Source organism: Amblyomma maculatum, chromosome 1 (genome assembly GCF_055883805.1).
Source record: "Amblyomma maculatum isolate TAMU_Amacu chromosome 1, ASM5588380v1, whole genome shotgun sequence".
In the NCBI taxonomy this organism is placed as follows: domain Eukaryota; kingdom Metazoa; phylum Arthropoda; class Arachnida; order Ixodida; family Ixodidae; genus Amblyomma; species Amblyomma maculatum.
The window spans coordinates 474,832,904-474,852,387 of record NC_139344.1 but is presented as its reverse complement, the minus strand read 5'-3'; the positions used below and the strand labels follow the sequence as shown (position 1 = coordinate 474,852,387).

At 44.7% G+C, this 19,484-nt stretch overlaps 1 long non-coding RNA gene across 1 annotated transcript; it reads left to right on the top strand.

The window, feature by feature from the left end:
• The first annotated feature begins 4,786 nt into the window (after window positions 1–4,786).
• Window positions 4,787–11,354, top strand: LOC146210011 (uncharacterized). Its single transcript, XR_014707985.1, has 3 exons — window positions 4,787–4,931; window positions 6,307–6,432; window positions 11,000–11,354. It is a non-coding gene; the product is annotated as an uncharacterized LOC146210011 (long non-coding RNA).
• Window positions 11,355–19,484: the final 8,130 nt, after the last annotated feature.

Below are 19,484 nucleotides of genomic sequence, written 5' to 3'. Positions count from 1 at the left end.
CCTCAAGCAACCTGGTGCGCTGTTTCCTTTCAGGTCAGCTGAACAGTGCAAAGAAAGATTGTTGGTAAGAGTGTGACATGGACACCATGACTACCGAAGCTTTTTTTTTCTTTTTGCAATTTTTCGAAGTACATAGGCGAAATCTAGAGCTAAAAGCACGAAATAAAAACGAATACAACCCACAAAAAAATCCGTGCTTCAGGTTGGGCACAGATGCAAAGAGCGACGTGTCAAAGAACGCGAACAAAAGAAAACTAAGCGCTGTTAAAGCTGATCACAGCATCGATTACTTCAAATCTTGCGTGCAAGTTTCTGTACGGTCCTGTCGTTTTTCAGAGAATAACTGGCACTTTTTACATCGGAAACAATAAATTACTTTCTTCCTGCCGATACGTTCCGAACATGCTTTTAGTGCGCTCGGCCAAGTTCTGTACTTGCCGCCACGCATTGACATTATAAATGGCACTGAACCATTTTAACCTCGCAGAAGCCGCTGAAATCATTGTAGCCTCCTAAGCTCGTTTCCGATGCACGGACATTTCAAATAGGAGCGAACTTACCAAGATGAGGTGAATTGCGCGTATCGGTGGTCTCGGTTCGCCGACGTTGCAAGTGTACGACAACAATGTTTTAACACAGCGTTTAAGGGTCTGGTTGCCGACTTATAAAAACTGGGAAAGCATATGACAACCACGGCGGTAAAGAGGAAATGTAACAGCATAATAACTGCACATATTTCTGCCTCTAACGCCGAACGTTAAATGCTTCAAGCACGGCGCCATGAAGAAAATGCAAAAGCGAATGCAGCGCCACCACTAGAAATTACAACAATTACAACTTCATGGAAAATATCAGTTACAAAAAAAAAGTTCCCTTCTGAATGACATCTAACGACATGACTTCAACATTTAGAACTGTATTCTTGATGAGAAAGCTGAATATGTTCCATCCTAAAGAGAGAAAAAAAAAAAAAATGATTCGTTACAATGTGTGAAGTGCCGCCATCTGCACCGCTCGCAAATGCAGATTCGGCGGTGAAATACTTATTTTAAACATAGAGTTCCTTACACTAACTAGAGGGAAAGCTGAGGGCGCCGCACTTCAGCCACCATGGGCGCGCTAAGAATCATGGGCCGGTGTGCTACTTGTTGCGGGACAGTCGGTTTTTCTCGGGTACGTGGAGTGGCGTTACTGGGATGTTTCTTTTTCGTCATCATCATCATTTGAAGGTGCGTACATAGACCGCGAAAGCCATAGTAGCGAAGGCGCAAAAGCAGACGTCGCCAATAAATAGTTTCTGTTTCCCGAAATGCCACTAAAAACTTCTTTCAGTGATTGCACAACCATAAATATTTTTGTAACGTTTTTTTATTTCAAAGTTTGCCTATTAAGTGCGAAATATTGGTATTTGTGCTGCTCAAAACTAAGCCAATAGGAGAAAGAGCCATCGCTTATATTGAATAAATCTCACACTGGCATTCTGTTTCTCTCTCTTTTTGTAATTTATAGTCACAATATTCAATCTTAGGACATTATTTACGGTAGAACAACGTTTATCTTCGCATTAGTTTTGGTCAAAAGTTGTAGTTCTGCACTCGGTAGCTCACCGGCCCATGATGCTTTGAGCGCCCATGGTGGCTGAACTGGCCGTCTGGAAACTCCATGTAAACGCCCATAGACGGCAGCACAGCTTTCCCTCTAGGTAAGAGTAAGAAACTCTATGATTTTAAACGAGCGCATGTTTGCGCAGATAGACCTCGCAAGAGCTGCTTTGCTCCATCGAGACATTTGACCCACAACATGTAGCAGTGATAGCAAGGCACATCCGCGCAGACCTGTGAGGAACCAGTGCAAATGTGAAGATATTCCCTTGCTCATTTTTCTTCTCGCAAGCAATATTCCAAGCACAAATAGAAGTTACTATGAAAATACTTTGCCGAGCCCAAAAGGAAGAATACACTGACGCTGAGCGGTCCCATTACGAATCCAACTGGATTGACATGTTGGAAAACAAGTGACTGACTTGAGCCTGGCAGTTTTGTTGATGTGTTCAACTGACAGCAAGCGGCCTAACTACTGGCATCAACTAGAGCACAACTCGCCCGTGATGATTTTTTTTTTTTTACTTTTTACAGTGACTCATGTTATACAGATGTTTTATAAGTGCACTAAACAAAGCGGCCCAAGCATAGAAACAAGCGATAGTTTGTTTGTCTCGCACTCTTATTTTTTCCTTCATGCATGAGCGCCCACACACTATCATTGCAGGTTATGCACCTGTATGGATATGAACGAGGAATGACCAATGATGCAGCTTTCGTCCAAATAAAGGCACATAATGCTCTTGAAGAGCCTATAGAGACTCTCAAATTGAAAGAATACTACAATCCCTCTTTTTTTTTTTCTGGATGAACACAGCGCTTATAAAATATGTTCGCAAAATATGGTCTGTAATGCAAGCACTTTTCCTGTCATCAGCAGGACATCCGCAGCTATGCATCTAAAACTTGCCGCCACTGTGGGGAAGCAATATGAAATGCAACAGTAATGATGCACTGCTTTGATCTAGCAATCTTTTTCCGCCTCAAATGAGAATTCAGTGTACTCACCACGTTTACAACTATTACAAGGTCTTTACTAACCATCCGGTTAGCCCCTGAACTTGCATCTCCAAAATGAGAGGGCATGTGCTGCACTTACCATATTCGCTAAATACGCACTCGGGCACAACAGAACACAGTGCATTTCAGGTCTTGCAGGCATGCGTTATGTTCATCTGTCAAGAAATGTCTAAAACCTTGCGTGTCTAGTTAGCAACAAACCCCTATTTCACAAAAACTGGGGAGACTAAAAAATGTTAGGAACTCACACAAGCCGCACAGTTTCATGCTCGCAGAATAGCAGCTATGTTCTTCTACCTGTTCTTATTTCTGTTATCTGAAACTGCTTCCCCAACAAAGTCTTGGCTCTTCAGTAAAACTTCCCATCATGTAAGAAAGAAATGAAGCACCATACAGCACTTCCTAGCTGCACCATAGAACTCAGCAGTGTCTATTTTTATTTTTTTGGTAAAGTTGTTTTTCTTTTTTAGATACGAAATGGCTGCGCTATTCCAAGTTTGACATTGTGTCCACTCCTATCTTCGTCCAGGTTGGATCGATAGAATGTATAATTAAATCGATAAATAAAAAATGAAGCTAGAGTGACTTGATGAAAATAATGCTCAGCACTTTCTGCACATTGGCAAGTACAAAACACTAGCCATGCAACAATGACTAGCATCTCACAACAAGTAGGTTTCCATGGATATTGTGTACGTTTTTATGTAGGGGTGTCTTGCGCTTTTTTTTTAGGTAGAAGCTTTTTGCTCAAAGTGGGAGACAAATCATTAAACTACATGGGAGAAGTTCTAATTAAGCATTAACGCAGATGATGATGATGATGATGGTGCATGGTCAGAGAGAAAGTCAAAACCTGAAATGGTGTCACAGGAGCAGGACGAGAGAACAAATTCTATGGTACATAATGAGCTGTGAATGGTGGCCCTGGCCGTGCAGGCAGTCAAAGGCGAAAGACACTGCGCATTACGGTGTGAGAAGTGAAAGATCAGATAATGATGTCCACACTTTTATTAGCTCGTGCAGTTTTCTACAAATCACAGATACAGTAGCACCAGTATCAACAAGGAACGGCCCTACATTTGTTGACATATTTGCAGTTCTTGCCTCAGCCCAACTAGTTTTCCCGGGGCAGAGATGCAGTAAAGAAACCGAGTGGCAATATGAGGATGGAGGCGAGTAGGCAGGTGGTGAGTGGAGGTGTCAAAGTTGTCTGCAGGACAGACGTGGCCAGGGCTCAGGGGCGCGTAAAGGCAGGCACATCTGCAGGTGGCGACAATGACGCACAATGTGACCAGAAGCTCTCCACACATAACAAATAAGAAGGTTGTCATATATGCACCAGGAGTCCACACAAAGAGGGGACGGTTACGTAGGAATGAAGGTGGCAGGCTACAGTGGAAGGCGGAACGGGATAAACATGTCTGACCAGATCTGACGTTGCGTTACAGATCTGACATACATGAGCGTTATTGCAGCAGGAACCTGCAGATGAATGAATGGCAGCACTTCAGTCACTTGCTCGCAAATCAGCCAGAAGGGTCATAGCCAGGCTAGATGGAGATCCCCAAATGTCCTTAATTAGGAGTAGCTGTTATGTCATCTCCCCAATCGCAGTCTCTAAACTGGTCCAGCAGCAAGCTGCCCAGACGGCCACTGACGTCCGACGGACAACCGAACTCGGCCGCAACTCGGCGGCCGATTTCGGACGTCCGCCGGAATTCCGGCGTACGTACGAAAGCGGATGGTCGAATCCGTTCGCCCAGCGGACAGCCGCCGTACGTGCGCCACTGGATTTGCTTTTACACAGCTATGATATAGTTTGTAGTCGTCGTGCTCGTCTGAACTGCGTATAAATCAGTAATGCCGTCAAGTCTGCATTATATGATGCCAGAGCGAATAGATGCGATAGATAGCGTTTCCATTAAACAGCTTTTTATTTTCCGCATGTTTCATCGTTGAATTCTTCCATCAAACATTTTTTATTAAACGTTAAATGACCATTAAACATTTTTCTATCATGATGCTTCGGTGAAATTTTAATCAGTGGCTGAATAGACGCAGCAAGCCGCAAGCTAAAAAAGAACGAAACCGAACCTATCCTCAAAAATATCTGAAATGAGCCAATCCAATCCACCTGACAAGTTGAAGTTTAGTTAGCCACCATAGTTTAGTCATGGCAGATGGCTTCACGTTTCCGTGTTCTGCATTTTCTGCGCAGTTACAAATACCTACGGCTGTAATGCACTGCTAGCATTGTTTTTGCTGTGGCTTGGTGCGGCTGGCACACTTTGTTCACCCGCCGATTCCAAAGTAAGTATTTCACTGAACTTTTGTTTCTTTAGTGGAACTTTTCGATGCACCGATGGTGCTGAGCTTTTGGGTAAGGAAACAGCTCTGTACAGCAGCCGAACGGTCGAGTGTTTTAGGCGAGACTGACAGGATGGCTCCGCGCCGACAAACTAAAGTGCAGCCTCAAGTCTGAGGGCCATCTTTCTCGGCATTACTGGACGCTGCGCCAGTAAGCCGCGCAACTTCTCTGTCTCTGATAAAGGAGTGCCTGCCCGAGCTTTAAAGGAGTTAATTTGTTAACCATGCGCAACGTGCTCAGTTGTAAAAACTATACGAGAAAACTTTTGCACTCGAGCCTATCGTGCGACATGCCTACACTTGTGAAAACGTCGCGAGCTTTTTTTTTTTTTTTTTTTTTTTATAATAGACAGCCGCTGATCTTTCTCTCTTGAGCTTTACGGCAACTACAGTTTCTAGAAAGAACGGCTGTAGCTACTAAACTAAAGGATTAGTACTCTCCTTCAGCTTTGACAAACCAGGACAGCACCTTGCGCATGTTGGTTATGCATGTGGGACCGAACCGCGCAGAACAACCGGACAAGGAGATGAGAGAAAAAAAAAAGTCAGCACTTGTCTTTTTCTTGCCCCTTTGTTCTGCGCTGTTCTAGCACGAATTTGACATACCGCCGCCGCGATACAGTTGGGCTGTGAGCTCTGGTGCCTGCAACGCCTTCTTTTATGCAAAACAGGCATACTGGGAGGCCATGCAAGCAGCGGGTTCCATAAAAAAAAAAAGAAAAAAAAAAACCCGAGCTGAGCAAAAGTGAGATGAAAACAAAATTGTTGTTGCCTTGTCCTTACAGATATTAAAAGGCTCCTCAGAACTTCACTGCATTATTGACAGTGAGATAATGCCAAAGCTACACTAGTGCCATGCAGCACCTTATAGTGCATGATACTGAGCTTGTCTCGCACTGAAAGCTCTTACCATGTTCTTAGATTACCATATTAAAGTAGCTTTAAACCCATGCTTGTTAATACAGTGATAGCCATAAATTGAATCTAGGGCATCATGCTCACATACAAGGCTTCTGATAACCGCTGGTCACATGATGTGGGCTATAGCAGAAACCTGTACCTGGTCATCTTACAAGCATGTGTGCAATTCATGCTTTTAATGTGTTGTAAAAGTTTTTGTGTTCTGTTTCTGTATGGGAATGCTTTCCTTATTGAAGGCTAACATTTGGCTTGTTACAGCAAAACCTGTACCTAGTCATCCTAAAAACAGCACCGCAGTTGGTGCTTTTAGTGTGTTGTAAAAGTATTTGTGTTCTGCTTCTGTATGGCAATGCTTTTCTCGTTGAAGACTAGCATGAGGCTTCCAAAAATTTTTCAGATGCCATTTGCTGTAGCCGATTTCGTAGGCCAACAGGAAGCAGCACTTTCAGCATGGAAAACTGTCATCCACGGGGAAAAAACAGCAACATCTTTTTGCATTCTCATTTCTTTGGTATGGCTAAAAGTGAGTATTGTATCATTATCTATATTATTAATATTGAATCATGATTGTCAGTGTTGAAGTTGTTTGAGCGTGATGATTTTAAACACACAGGACATCCCTTCAACATTAAGGTTTTAGCTTGTTTACATGTAGGATGTAGAACTGGTTTCAACAAACTTTATGCAGCAAATTCTTTTTACATTGTCCACCATGTTACTTTTTGTCATTGTCCATTGAAGTAAATAACCAGTATTTTACGTTTACACAGTCGTCCAGTCTTAGCTTGAATGGGAATGTGTGGCATGCAGTTTGCAAAATAGCAATGCATCCGTCACAGCCATGCATCAAGGCTAAGTGGCTTGTGCGTAGAGGGACCAGCCGCTCCAGCTTCACGTCATCTGCCTCTTTGCACTGGTGTGCAGACGTGCATTGAGGCAAAGTGGTTTATGTGTAGAGAAACCAGGAGCTTCTTTGTCACATCTGGCTGTTTGTTACGGTGTGCAGATGCGCATCGAGGCAAAATGGCTGATGTGTAGAGGGACCAGGAGCTGCTGCTTAACGTTGTTCGCCTTTTTACTACAGTGCACAGCCGTGCATTGATGCTAAGTGGCTTGTGCATGGAGGGCCCAGGAGCTGCAGCTTCACGTCTGCCTCTTCGCTCAGGTACGCAGGTGCGTATTGAGGCAAAATGGCTTATGCATAGAGGGACCAGGAGCTGCTGTGTGGCGTAGTCTGTATATTTGCTATGGTGCGTATCGAAGTACAATGGGGGGCTCATGTGTAAAGGTATCATGAGCTGCTGCGTCATGTCGTCTGCCCCTTTACTATGGTGCGCAGGCATGCATCAAGGCAAAGTGGCTTATGCGTAGAAGGACCAGGAGCTGTTGCTTCACATCTGCTATGATGTGCAGCTGCGTATTGTGGGTGGTGGTGGAAAACATTTCCATCAGATACAAATACAGGAGGTTACTCACTAGCTGACCCTGAGGGGGCCTGTCCTGACAAAAACAAGGGGTCCCTAGTTCGGGACCCCAGTGGTGGTAGAGGGACTAGAGGCTGGTACTTCACGCTGTCTGCCTCTTCGGTACGGTGTGCGGCTGCAATGGATGCAGTGGCATCTCAAAAAGTGCATGCCACGCACTCGCATGTTCAGCCTGAGTGGACGACTGTGTACCTGCTATAGCTTTGTTATTCATAGAATAAACCTAGGCCAAGTTGGATAAATTATAGCTCACCTCATATGTGGTCAGCAAAGAAAAGGCACTCCAGAAAATCTGATGCATTTACTGTCATAGGATTCTTATTCACATACATGCTACTGACAAGTCAGATTCTTCACCCTCAGAAATGCCAGAAAAACAACCAAGGGTGCGTCTGTAATAGTCTAGCTTGCTCTTTCTCTGCAGACTTGAGTCAGATGTGTGTTCCATTGCTGTGGGTGGGACAGGTGTGAATCTGTGATTTTAAGCTTGCAACAAGTATGTTATTGTAGTTTAAAGGCAAAACGGTACTAATAATCGTAGCCCCCCGTGGCCTTTATCCCCTTTTAATAGTGTTGCTAGACACTGAATTATTAGTTTACTCTGCACTGTTTCTGTCTAGTTAATGTGCGGAGATGTACATATATCTATATGACTTGGAGTTGTCGACTTTGCACTTAGAAACATTGTAGCGTTATCTGATGTGTTGCTTTCATTTCTTTAATGATTTCTGTAAGGGATCGGTGGGTATGCTAGGCACCATTATTAGTCTGCTCTTTTTGGGTCACCTGTTCACTGCCCAGCTGCGGCCGTCTCCCACTTGCCCTCGGACAGGAGGCGGAGGGACGCGCACAGAGAGGCAGCTACAGCAGCTACAGTGCTTAACGGAAACGTAGGCAGAGAGGGAAAGAAGTCCCCTCTTCCGAGGACTTTGCTGTCGCACTCGAAGACGCGGGGACAGGCAGTTTGTTCTCGTTGCTGTGTGATGTAGGGGGCTCATTTTTATTTAAGGAGCTTTACAAACAGTATACAACTAAGGGGTCCTTAGTACGCTGACTGGACCCATCACCCGGAGGCAGCACAGCTTTGAAACAAGCACCTCTTTTGGAAGAACTGCTTATTGTTCAAAGAAAAAAACACTGTCAGGTTGAAGGGTGTAAGGCCCTCTTCCTTGTTGGGGAGCCCATAAAAGTGATAATTATTCAGTGCAGGCGCGCTGAGTGGGGTCTCGTTGAGGATTCCAACCCTGGATGTCAACAATGGTGGGAGATGGCGGTGTTGAAAAAGGGCAAGTGTGTAACAGTGACGGTATGATGCGGAGCGGGAGGATGTGGGTTGCCTCTTCTGATGTGGTCCGCAATGGTGCTGACTCGGACGCCAATAATTGCAATAATTGCCCTCTAAAAGGAGCCGCCAAGGGTGCAAGCTTTGGGCAATGGTTGCGCACGTGGGACACCGTTTTGATGGGTTGTATTTTTTTTTTTCTTTTTTTATTTCCTAGGGGAGAGAGTTTGGCATGTGACCTAGTGAGCCAATCATTTCGAGGTCCATTCTCTAAATTCCGTTTGTTGTGAAACGAATTTGTTGTCCCTTTTGCATTGCTTGTATTAGGGAGAGGGTGAAGAACCTTATGAAAGTGGAAAGACATGACAAAATGTTTGTTAGCCAGTCATGTGTGAGTTCGTTGTCATTGGGGATGAGAAATGTGGGCGTAGTCCCGAAGTTAATGAAACGGCCCCGCGGCGTGGAGAACTCTCCGTGTGCAAGTTGTTGTGGCCAGATGCAGTAAATTCACTATTTTCATTTCTATATAACATGCCTTTCTGAAGATGGTGAGCTCTTTTGTCCAATCCTGTAAGAAAGCAGCAAAGCGCTCCCAAATCTTCCACAAAACTGTGTGATATCTTTAATGCTAACTGCGGCTTGGTGTCACTCAAAACATGTAGTTGAGGTAGATTTCTCCCCCCCCCCCCCCCCCCCCCTCTTTTTGTTTCTTCAAATGAGGACCAGCGGACACTAACTCTTGCTTTTGTAATGCCCTAGGCCCCGCCTTAAGGCAGTACTCCAATGTCAATACCATTTTTATAGCTATGGCTGTCCAGCAGCACTATTGTCTTTTATACACTTCTTTTACTAATCTCTTACCCAAATGGTGGCTTATACTGCGGGGGCGAAAGTCTCTGGACAGTATGTCTGGAGATTTTGGACTAGAATCGCGATGTAAACGAATTGTGACCTTATTTCTCTTGCACACACGAAAGAACTAACGTTCAACTTTCACATCGACAAGTATGATCCGAGTTTCCTGGTCGATGTGAAAGTTATGTGCTTTGATTGCAGTTTGTGTAGTCCACACACTTTTGTCCCCGATATTACATAGGGGCAAATTAGGCACCTTTACAGGGGCAGTTTCTTTGGCGCCCACTACCTTCCCCATAAAAAAGCTACAGTGTTTCTTGTGAACAGCTGGCTGCATTTATAAAGACCATTATTTTTTGTAATTTGTTGTATGTATGTATGTATAACTTTATTAGAGAGCCGGCAAACGACGGGTTAAAGCGTCGTGACGCTGGCCAAGCGTCTACCCGGGGTTAATGCGTAGTTGAGAAATCCATGACATACATGCACAGCTGGTTGCCAGAATTATGCAACCATATTTCAGTAACTAACATCCATGCTGCATGCTGCCGGTAATACATCAGGAGCTTGTGGTTGTCAGCTTTTTGTGTTTTGTGTAACTATAAGCCTTGCTATTGTAATGTCACATATCACGCTGTGGGTAAACAAATAACTTTACTTTTAACTTTTGTAGAAGCATGAACACTGCGCAATCACTGCGGCGGGCTATGCTTCCACATTGGGCTTTAGCCACACGTCAAATGTCTATCTTTATTCTGCTGCAGCAGCTTGCATGTTATCCGATAAGTTACTTCGTCGCAGCTACTCTAAGGAGACGCTTTATAGACGCTTGTAGCCTAGATGTTGATGTCGATATACCCCTGACACGCCCAGGGAATGTCTTCGGCAGAGGGTACATGGAAACCAGCGAAATGTGCAGCTTACAGAACAAAAAGGTAAAAATTTTAAATGATGTTATTATTGATCACTTCTTTTCAGAGAAGGAACAATGACTTTAGAAATCTGCCTGTTAAACCGCTCAAAATGCAGGTTTCTGCCGCCAATGCGTACCTGTGTAATACTGCAATGCTCTGGCTGTGCTTTATATTCATATACAGCATCCTTTGCTGTATATGAATGCTTAGTTTCTCTGCATGTGCTCTCCATGTCTTGGGCATTGCTGAGGGCGCATAGCAGCAAGCATAACATGCCATGTTTGGTCAGAGTGGCATGTTCAAAGAGACGACATAAAAACATTAAAATACTGAATGCCAGGTTCTGGTCAAACTATGTTTGTATCTTGTTATTCTGCATGGGTTTTGCTGTAGCTATATGACCTTTCTATATAGTATGTGACAGTTCTGAATGGAGATGCATGCGTACAGTGCCATCTGGAAAAAGCAATTGAGAGAAACTGGCAGTTGCCCTTGGAGATGTGTAATCAAAGTTCAGCACAGATAAATTGAATTTCATTTTCCCTTCTATTGCAGGAGGTGCCCAACCTGCTCTTTCCATCTTAGGCCTGAAAGACCAGCAACAGCTGATCGAGCAAATGTACAGGATAGTAACTGCTCCTGGAATCCCGGCCTGCGGAGGCCGCCCACAGAGAACTCGATCATCTCCTCACTAATTTCGAAATATTAGGTTTCAATAAATACCTTTTCCTCCACCACCTCCCCAAGGGAAGAGCTGTCACGGCCAAGGATAATTAAAAAAAAAATGATTCAAGTAGATTCTTAATACTCCAGTTGGCCTGCATTTTACCATGCCATTAACATCGATATTTTTTGTGTAGACTATTTATGCATGCAGTTTTTGCAATAAAGCAAAAAAAATGCTTTTTTTACAACCTCGTATGCTGGTATGCCTATGCACTTCGCATGTTTTCAGGAATGGTGCATTTGTGTAAAGCTCAGCTAGCATATGTGCCTCTTTGATGGAAGTTTTAATTGCACACTGCTGTTCAGTGCTTTGTGTGTGAAAGTAAAGCAGACAACAGGAAACATAAACCTGTTGCATATTCTAATGTCTGCTTTACTCTCACGACAAAGGCATTGAGCACTAGCATGTGACTGAAATTTCCATGGCACATGCTTGCTGAGCTTTACACAAATGTTACTGGCAAATTTTTACACCATATGCGGGCCCTGCAAGCAAGTTCCGGGAAACGTCCGAATGTCCGCCTCCGGCTGTCCGTCGACCGTCCGTGGGACGCGATCCGGATCCACGAACGATAGTCCGACGGACGTCTGCTGTACGTATATCGAACATGACCGGACTTCCGTCGGATGTCCGAAGGTCCGAAAACGGACGTCTATGGCCGTCTGGGTGCTGACGAAACTAAGCTGGAAAGTGATTCAAAGTGCACAGAAGGTAGCTGAACCAGAATGCGCTGCTTTGCGGAGCTTGTAGCTCTGGCAAAGCATGAATATATTGGCAACAGTGATAGGGTTTCGGACAACAAAATCTGGACTGCGTCAGCCTCGATGCTTTTGAGAATGTGCTTTATCCGATCCATCTCTGCCTGGAGACTTCTAGATGTGTACACAGGTTCACAATGTCTTCAGTATAACTGGTGAAGGACCCTTGTAACTGGGTTTAGGCTCACAAGTACTGTTTGGAACACAGCTTTTGTATGCAAGGGCAGCCAAAGATCTAAGAAAAGGCGCGTTTAAAAGCAGACTAGGTGTTGAAGTTTGCTTTGCGGTTTCTGCTCTACAAGCTGCTCTACGTAAAACACCATGTCGTTCAGCTTCACAGCGTCGTCTCCCTGGTTGTGGACGCTTAACCGCTTGTAAGAGGTAAGCCAATCCTATGTATCTTGGTCATTGAACCCATTGAAAATGGCCAGGTCCCACTATCGACATCAAGGTCCCTACATGCCTATCTTAATGTTTAGCCAGCTGTGGCGACCTAATCCTTGAAAACTTCATCTCATTCACACACTTCATTTTCTGCTGCCTCTTGCTACACGAAGTCAAGAATGTAGTGCAAAAATAAAGAACAATGGACGAAGAAGAACACACAAGGCGATTGATTAGCACTAGTCAATCATTTTATATGTCCTTCTTCGTCCGTTCTTTATTTTTGCGCTAAATTCTTGACTTCATGAATCATCAACTAGCCCAGCAGCAAGCTACACTTGAGAGGGAACGAGGTTTGCCACACGAGAGACGGTGTACGAATTCAGGATCTCTGAACAGAACAGATATTCAGCTTTAAGCGACGAAGGCGATCTTTGTCTAGAAGCAATGAGCGATAATTTCAGAACCATTGATAATGAGTGCATGGCAGAGGTAGGCAGTAGGATAATTAGACAGGCTACCAGTAAACTAAGAGCAATCAGACGTTCCGTCAGTGACCAAGGAAGAGGTTAAGAAAGCTTTAGAAGCTATGAAAAGGGGGAAAGCAGCTGGGGAGGCTCAGGTAACTGCAGATTTGTTGAAAGACGGTGGGGATATTGTGCTTGAAAAATGGCCACACTGCACATGCAATGTCTGGACATCGTCACCGGAGATTTGGAAGAATGCTGACATTATTTTAACGAAGTGTCTAAAGGTACGTCCGACCACGGCCAGTCTCGAGGGAGAGCGCGTTTCTCTCTTCTCTTACGGCCTCTCCAATGGGGTCTGTTTCCACCGCCCGCCGCGCCTCGGTGGGGTCGCCACCGCCCCACTGCTGCTCCTCCGCTACAGCCGTTCACGCGCAAGGGAAACGCGCGCTCGCTCTTCGTACGTGGTACGCAACAGTACACCATCGGCGCGTCGAAGAGTCGGTGGTGAGCAGTCCCCACCGCCACACAACACGTAATCAGAGCAAGCTTGGAACGGGTCGTAATCCACACCGAAATTCAAAGCACAACGCTGGCTGCGGCGGCATAGTGCGATGAGAGCACGCGGCGTGTGTACCAAGTCCTAGGGAACAAAGCGCGAGTCTCGAGAAAAAGCCGGCAAAGCACGGGCTGCCGATCGCTTCGCGCTCAAGCGAATGGAAGGAAATGGAAGTTAGGTTGGCGCGCTTTAGCGCACGCGTTCATGACTTTAAAGCAGCGTCCCAGATGGTTCCTGTGAGTGCTTTCTTGATGGCACCCGAGTCCATCTGTGTGCTCGGGCAAGAAGCAGGGGAAAAAAGGAAAAAAAAAAAGAAAAGTCCCAATCTGTCTACCACGTGTGCGGTACGCTTTCTGGACGCCGCTGCCCGTGCCCTCCTCAGGTGCCCCAGGGCACGGGTGGCCGCCACAACCCTGTAACAATCGTGTAGCGGCCTACCCGGTGCCACTCAAGTGGGTTTGTTAAAAAAAAAAGAAAAGAGGCAGACATCAATATTCCGCAAGACCGTGTACATATAGGTCAGAGTCAGACTGAAAATTTATCTACACCAGCTAAAGTTCCTCGATCGTTAACATAAGCCGCGTTGATATGGACAACTCGAATTTTGGGCAGTTTTTCTGGGGACCAAGCTATTCAATCGCATGAACAGCCGTGATAAGAGTAAGTCATCTAGACATAAGGTATGCCACCAAGCATATAAATAGCCAGGCGAGTGAAGAGGAACTATGTTATTTCAGGCATAATTACAACGAGGATAATGAGATTGGAGCGGATTCCAACTTCAATGAACCACTATGCGCAGAAGCAGATCCTATCATGGCATAATATTTGAAATTTTTTTATTCGCGATTCATTATTACGGACAACTCGTTTTAAGGACAAATTGGCTCGGGAACAAAACTGTCCATATTATTAATGAGGCACGACTGTAATTATTTTTTTTTTTTTTGTTCTCCTCCATTTCGGCCCAGCTATCGCTCAAAATATTACAGTAGTGTTCAATTTCAGTTTTTGTCAAATGTTATTTCGGTGTTAACGTTCTTTTTTTTTAACGCCTAATAGAGCTATAAATAAACGTTAGCATAACCTTTCTATAAACATTTTAACAACATATCTAATATATATGCAGCATTATATACTAGCGTTCTTGAAAATGATAAAACAACCCTGCACGAGCATATAGAATATAGCCTAGCTACAATTGGTGACGGTCATAGAGTTAATACAAAGACTTTGTATTAACTCTATGGTGACGGTAGAGTCCCTAGAAATATTGCTAGTCTGTCGTCCGCCGGCCGCGGCGGGGGCTGCCGCTGAATGATCGCCGTGGTGGCGCTGCGGTGAACCGGAGTGCGCCACTGCTGACGGAGCAGACGACGCGCGCGCCCGTGCGCTTCGAAATCAAATGCATTCGCTGCATGCTCATTGTCAGGTGCCTTGTGCATGCGATGCCGCTCTTTAGTCTTTGATTTCAGTTTAGTCGTAATATTGAATTCGCAGCCGAGTTGTTGGCATAACCACGGATGCGACTTTTATTTTTCGTGAGCGAAGTTTTGCGCGCATGCCCCTGAGCCGATGTAGAAACGAAGCTGCTTTTTATACCCTATTATCCTGCTGAAGCTACCGCCGTGCCGTATTGTAATGAAGACTTCTGAGGATGTTGTGCTAACAATTGCGCTTGCATGGAGAACTATACTAGACGCACATTCTAGGCTCCAAGGACCATGTGTGCGAGCAACGGAGCGCTGTCACCGGCGTTTTCATCCACGCTATAGTTTCATCTTAACTTCTTCGGACGTTTAGCTAAGTTATAACACGTATGTAGAACTAGAAACTTTCGGATGCATGCACAATTAAAGCACGCAAGATGGGAACCCGAGCCCTTGAAATCGCACCGCGCTTCAGGCAAACTGATGATAGGCATTCTTTGGTACTTAGGAAGCCTAGCAGCCACTCATCAGAATATGCCATCACTTTTGTTGACTTCCGTTTTGCAACCTCTAAAACATATTTTAACAGCCAGCTGTTAGTTGAGAGGAAGGGCACTAACACTTCTTTCAAACTCTGTCCTTGAAGGTGTTCATTTTCATTTTTCTTTTCACCGAGAGCTTTTACCAGCTTTGCCACCTTGTCCTTCGTACGACAAACTGCTCGAGACATAGAAGTCTGTTTCTTAATTTTTTCTTCTTCTTGACAGGGTGTTCTGAGTTAACTTTCGCAGGTATTTGCAGGCTATATATGCATGTTGCATCAGAAATAATGGTACAGTTCGTCGCAAATTAAGCAACGCCCATTGTAGGTGGGAAAGGTCTTGGTAATAGGCTTCAATCCGCTGCCAGGACACAAGCTGAGTTTCGCAATGTCCTGAATAAGATTAATTACCTCTTCTGTCGACTTTACAGCTATCTCCTTGACTTTGTTTCCTCGAATGCACATAGCAGCATTCATGGCAGCTTCACCACTGCGATGGAACAGAACTCGCCGATGGCAATTGCCTCCGGAGATTCGTCCTCGCCTGAGTGGCACTATGCGAATGTTCATTGTTCAACATCAGAAAGATCGACATTTGTCCCCAGTGGCGGTGGCATGCAGCTTTCTGCATTCCTGGAGCAGGCTCACGTCACACGATCCACCACCGCTGTATTCTTCAACTGGCTCCACTGATGTTTCAAGATCAGTGCACTTTTTTTCTTTCTCTGCAGGTCTCCCTGCTGACTGTTTTTGCTCGTACAAGTTGCGCTCCTTTCTCTTGAGAGGCAGGGGTTTCAACAAGTATTTTGGAGTGTCAGGAAACAGCGTTGAGATGGCATCCTTCGTGAGTTGCCTAACATCCCGTGGAATCTCAATTACCTTTACCTTTCTTAAAACTCCGCTCAATAAAGCAGGGTTTGAAGTGTCGCTCACAAACGTCGACACTAGAACTCATCTTTTCTAGCGCTTCTTTAACACACAAGGGACATTAGATGAAGGAGGAACACATAAGAACAGGACGGACGCTAGTCTTCAACTGTCGTTTATTGAAGCAACATGTCATATATACAATCCCAAAGTGCGCATCACACATGCGTAGTGAGGGTGCCACGCTTAAGGTACGATACCTCTTTATCAAATAAATACACAGATGGAGTGCTGACACAGTTTTGGCCTTGTTTATTTATACATAGGGCTTCGACAATTTCCCTTTGTGATTGAGCCTTATTGGTTGCTAGTACGCGCGTGTTCTGAAGGATCGGTGTGCAGGGTACGGGGTTTGGGTCGCCGGGGTGTTTTTTGATTAGGCACCGTTTGCAGTGATCAGCGAGATTCCCCCCAGCTGATATCGATCCCGCAGCCAAACGATGCTCTCTCAGCCTATCATTTAAGCATCGACCTGACTGTCCAATATAAACCTTGCCACAAGTGAGCGGAATTTCATACACGACACCGACCTTGCACGGGACGAACTGCGTTTGGTGCTTTTTAGCACAAATCGACTGTCTTGCCGTACCGTTCACAAGAGGGCACAGCCGCACAAGCTTTCTTGGGGCAGTCAATACAAGATCGACGCCGCACTTTTTTGCCAACTTTTTTAAACGGTGCGACACGTTGTGCACATAGGGCATAGACACAAGTCGAGTACGCCGATAGGGATCTTCACGGTTTTGTCGCCGTCCGATTCTCACTTCTTTCAGAAGCTTTTCAGCCACAGATGTAATGGTTTCTTCAGGAAACCCAGCGTTCTTTAGGCGAAGGTTTTGCAACGCCACGCTTTCAGGGATGCAATGTTGACAGGACTTGATGAGAGCAGCGCGGATGGCATCCATTGCGATACCTCTCTTAATCAGCTTTGAATGCGCTGACTGGTAGTTAAGAATTTCTTTTTTTGTCCTCGGCTGATACAGCCAGCAAACGCGTGCCCTTTCAAATCTTATGCATATGTCAAGGAACTGTAACCTATCGTCACTTGGCATTTCCGTTGTGAAGGTTAAACCTTGGCTACTGGAGTAGAATACATCAAGCACATTTCCCACCATCTCTTCCCTATTGTCAAACATTTTAAGATTCATCACCACAAGGTAGTCGTCAACATATCTAAAAATGTGTTTTACTTCGTCAGTGTTTATCCGCGCAAAAATACGTTGGTCACAATAGGCTAAAAATATATCACTAAGTGCTGGGGCGATGCAGGAACCAATGCATATGCCGTCCTTCTGAACATATTCTGCGTCTTCATGCTTAACAAGAGTCGATGAAAGATAAAACGATACAAGGTTTAAAAAGCTATCGATTGACATTCCAATATCATTCTGAAATGCAACTGGAGTGCCATTTTCAATGCAGTCGCGCAAAGAAGTCATGATATCCCCTTGTGGTATAGAATAAAAAAGGTCGTTTATATCTATGGAAAAAGCAAAATTGAACTGCAAAGATTCTTGGTGAGTCTTAAGATAACTTACTAGCTCATTTGAGTTAGAAATCAAAAAAGGGTCCTTCACTTTCAGGAGACTTAATTTCGCTTGCAAGAATCTAGAAAGAACGCCTTGCCATGCCCCCCTTTCTGTTACAATTGTCCTCAGCGGTACATCATCTTTATGCGTTTTCGCGGTGAAGAAAACGCTTAGCGCCGTTTCCTTGCTATCCCTGATCTTCTTGCCCAAGTTTTCCCAATCCCATCTCTCTACACAACCTTAACGCCTGTCTTTTTGCTTTGTGGCTAGTCATAGTCGGGGTAATGAAATTTTTAGTTATTGCCCTATTTGCCTTTCCTTCGTACAGATCATTTGACATGACCACAAAACCACCTTCCTTATCTGCTACTAGTAGCTGCTGGCTCTTTGCTGGCTCCTGCATATGGCTCCATAGTTGCCGCATGCGCGCGCAGAACACCTTGCAGGTGACGCACCTGCCTCCACATTTCAGCTCGCATAATTTTCAAAATTATGAAAATTATGCGAGCTCAAAAATGAAAATCATGCGAGCTGAAATGTGGAGGCAGGTGCGTCACCTGCAAGGTGTTCTGCGCGCGCATGCGGCAACTATGGAGCCATATGCAGGAGCCAGCAAAGAGATGGTCAAATCATGGAACCGCGAAGCGTCATCCAAGACGGAGTACCTGTGGGCCACAAGTGTTTCACAACTGTGTGAATGGAAAAGGACCAAACAAAAGAATTCATGCAAGCAAGGCCAGGTTTTATGCCTCGACACGTCGGTACCCAAGGAAGTGGAAAGGGTGCTCAGCTTCGGCCCCAAGTTCTGTACAGAGCCCAGGATGACTTCGGTGGAGCTACTGTCCGTAGTGAAAAAGATTTCAAGTAAAGCCGACGGAGAAGACAAGGGAAGGTGCATCTCCGAAGGCGTCTTCTGAAAAAGAACTCCAAAAAGTGTGAGTGGCCGCGTCAAAGATGCTGTTCAATATCTACGCACGAACAATCTTAAGCTACTAGTAGCAGATAAGGAAGGTGGTTTTGTGGTCATGTCAAATGATCTGTACGAAGGAAAGGCAAATAGGGCAATAACTAAGAATTTCATTACCCCGACTATGACTAGCCACAAAGCAAAAAGACAGGCGTTAAGGTTGTGTAGAGAGATGGGATTGGGAAAACTTGGGCAAGAAGATCAGGGATAGCAAGGAAACGGCGCTAAGCGTTTTCTTCACCGCGAAAACGCATAAAGATGATGTACCGCTGAGGACAATTGTAACAGAAAGGGGGGCATGGCAAGGCGTTCTTTCTAGATTCTTGCAAGCGAAATTAAGTCTCCTGAAAGTGAAGGACCCTTTTTTTGATTTCTAACTCAAATGAGCTAGTAAGTTATCTTAAGACTCACCAAGAATCTTTGCAGTTCAATTTTGCTTTTTCCATAGATATAAACGACCTTTTTTATTCTATACCACAAGGGGATATCATGACTTCTTTGCGCGACTGCATTGAAAATGGCACTCCAGTTGCATTTCAGAATGATATTGGAATGTCAATCGATAGCTTTTTAAACCTTGTATCGTTTTATCTTTCATCGACTCTTGTTAAGCATGAAGACGCAGAATATGTTCAGAAGGACGGCATATGCATTGGTTCCTGCATCGCCCCAGCACTTAGTGATATATTTTTAGCCTATTGTGACCAACGTATTTTTGCGCGGATAAACACTGACGAAGTAAAACACATTT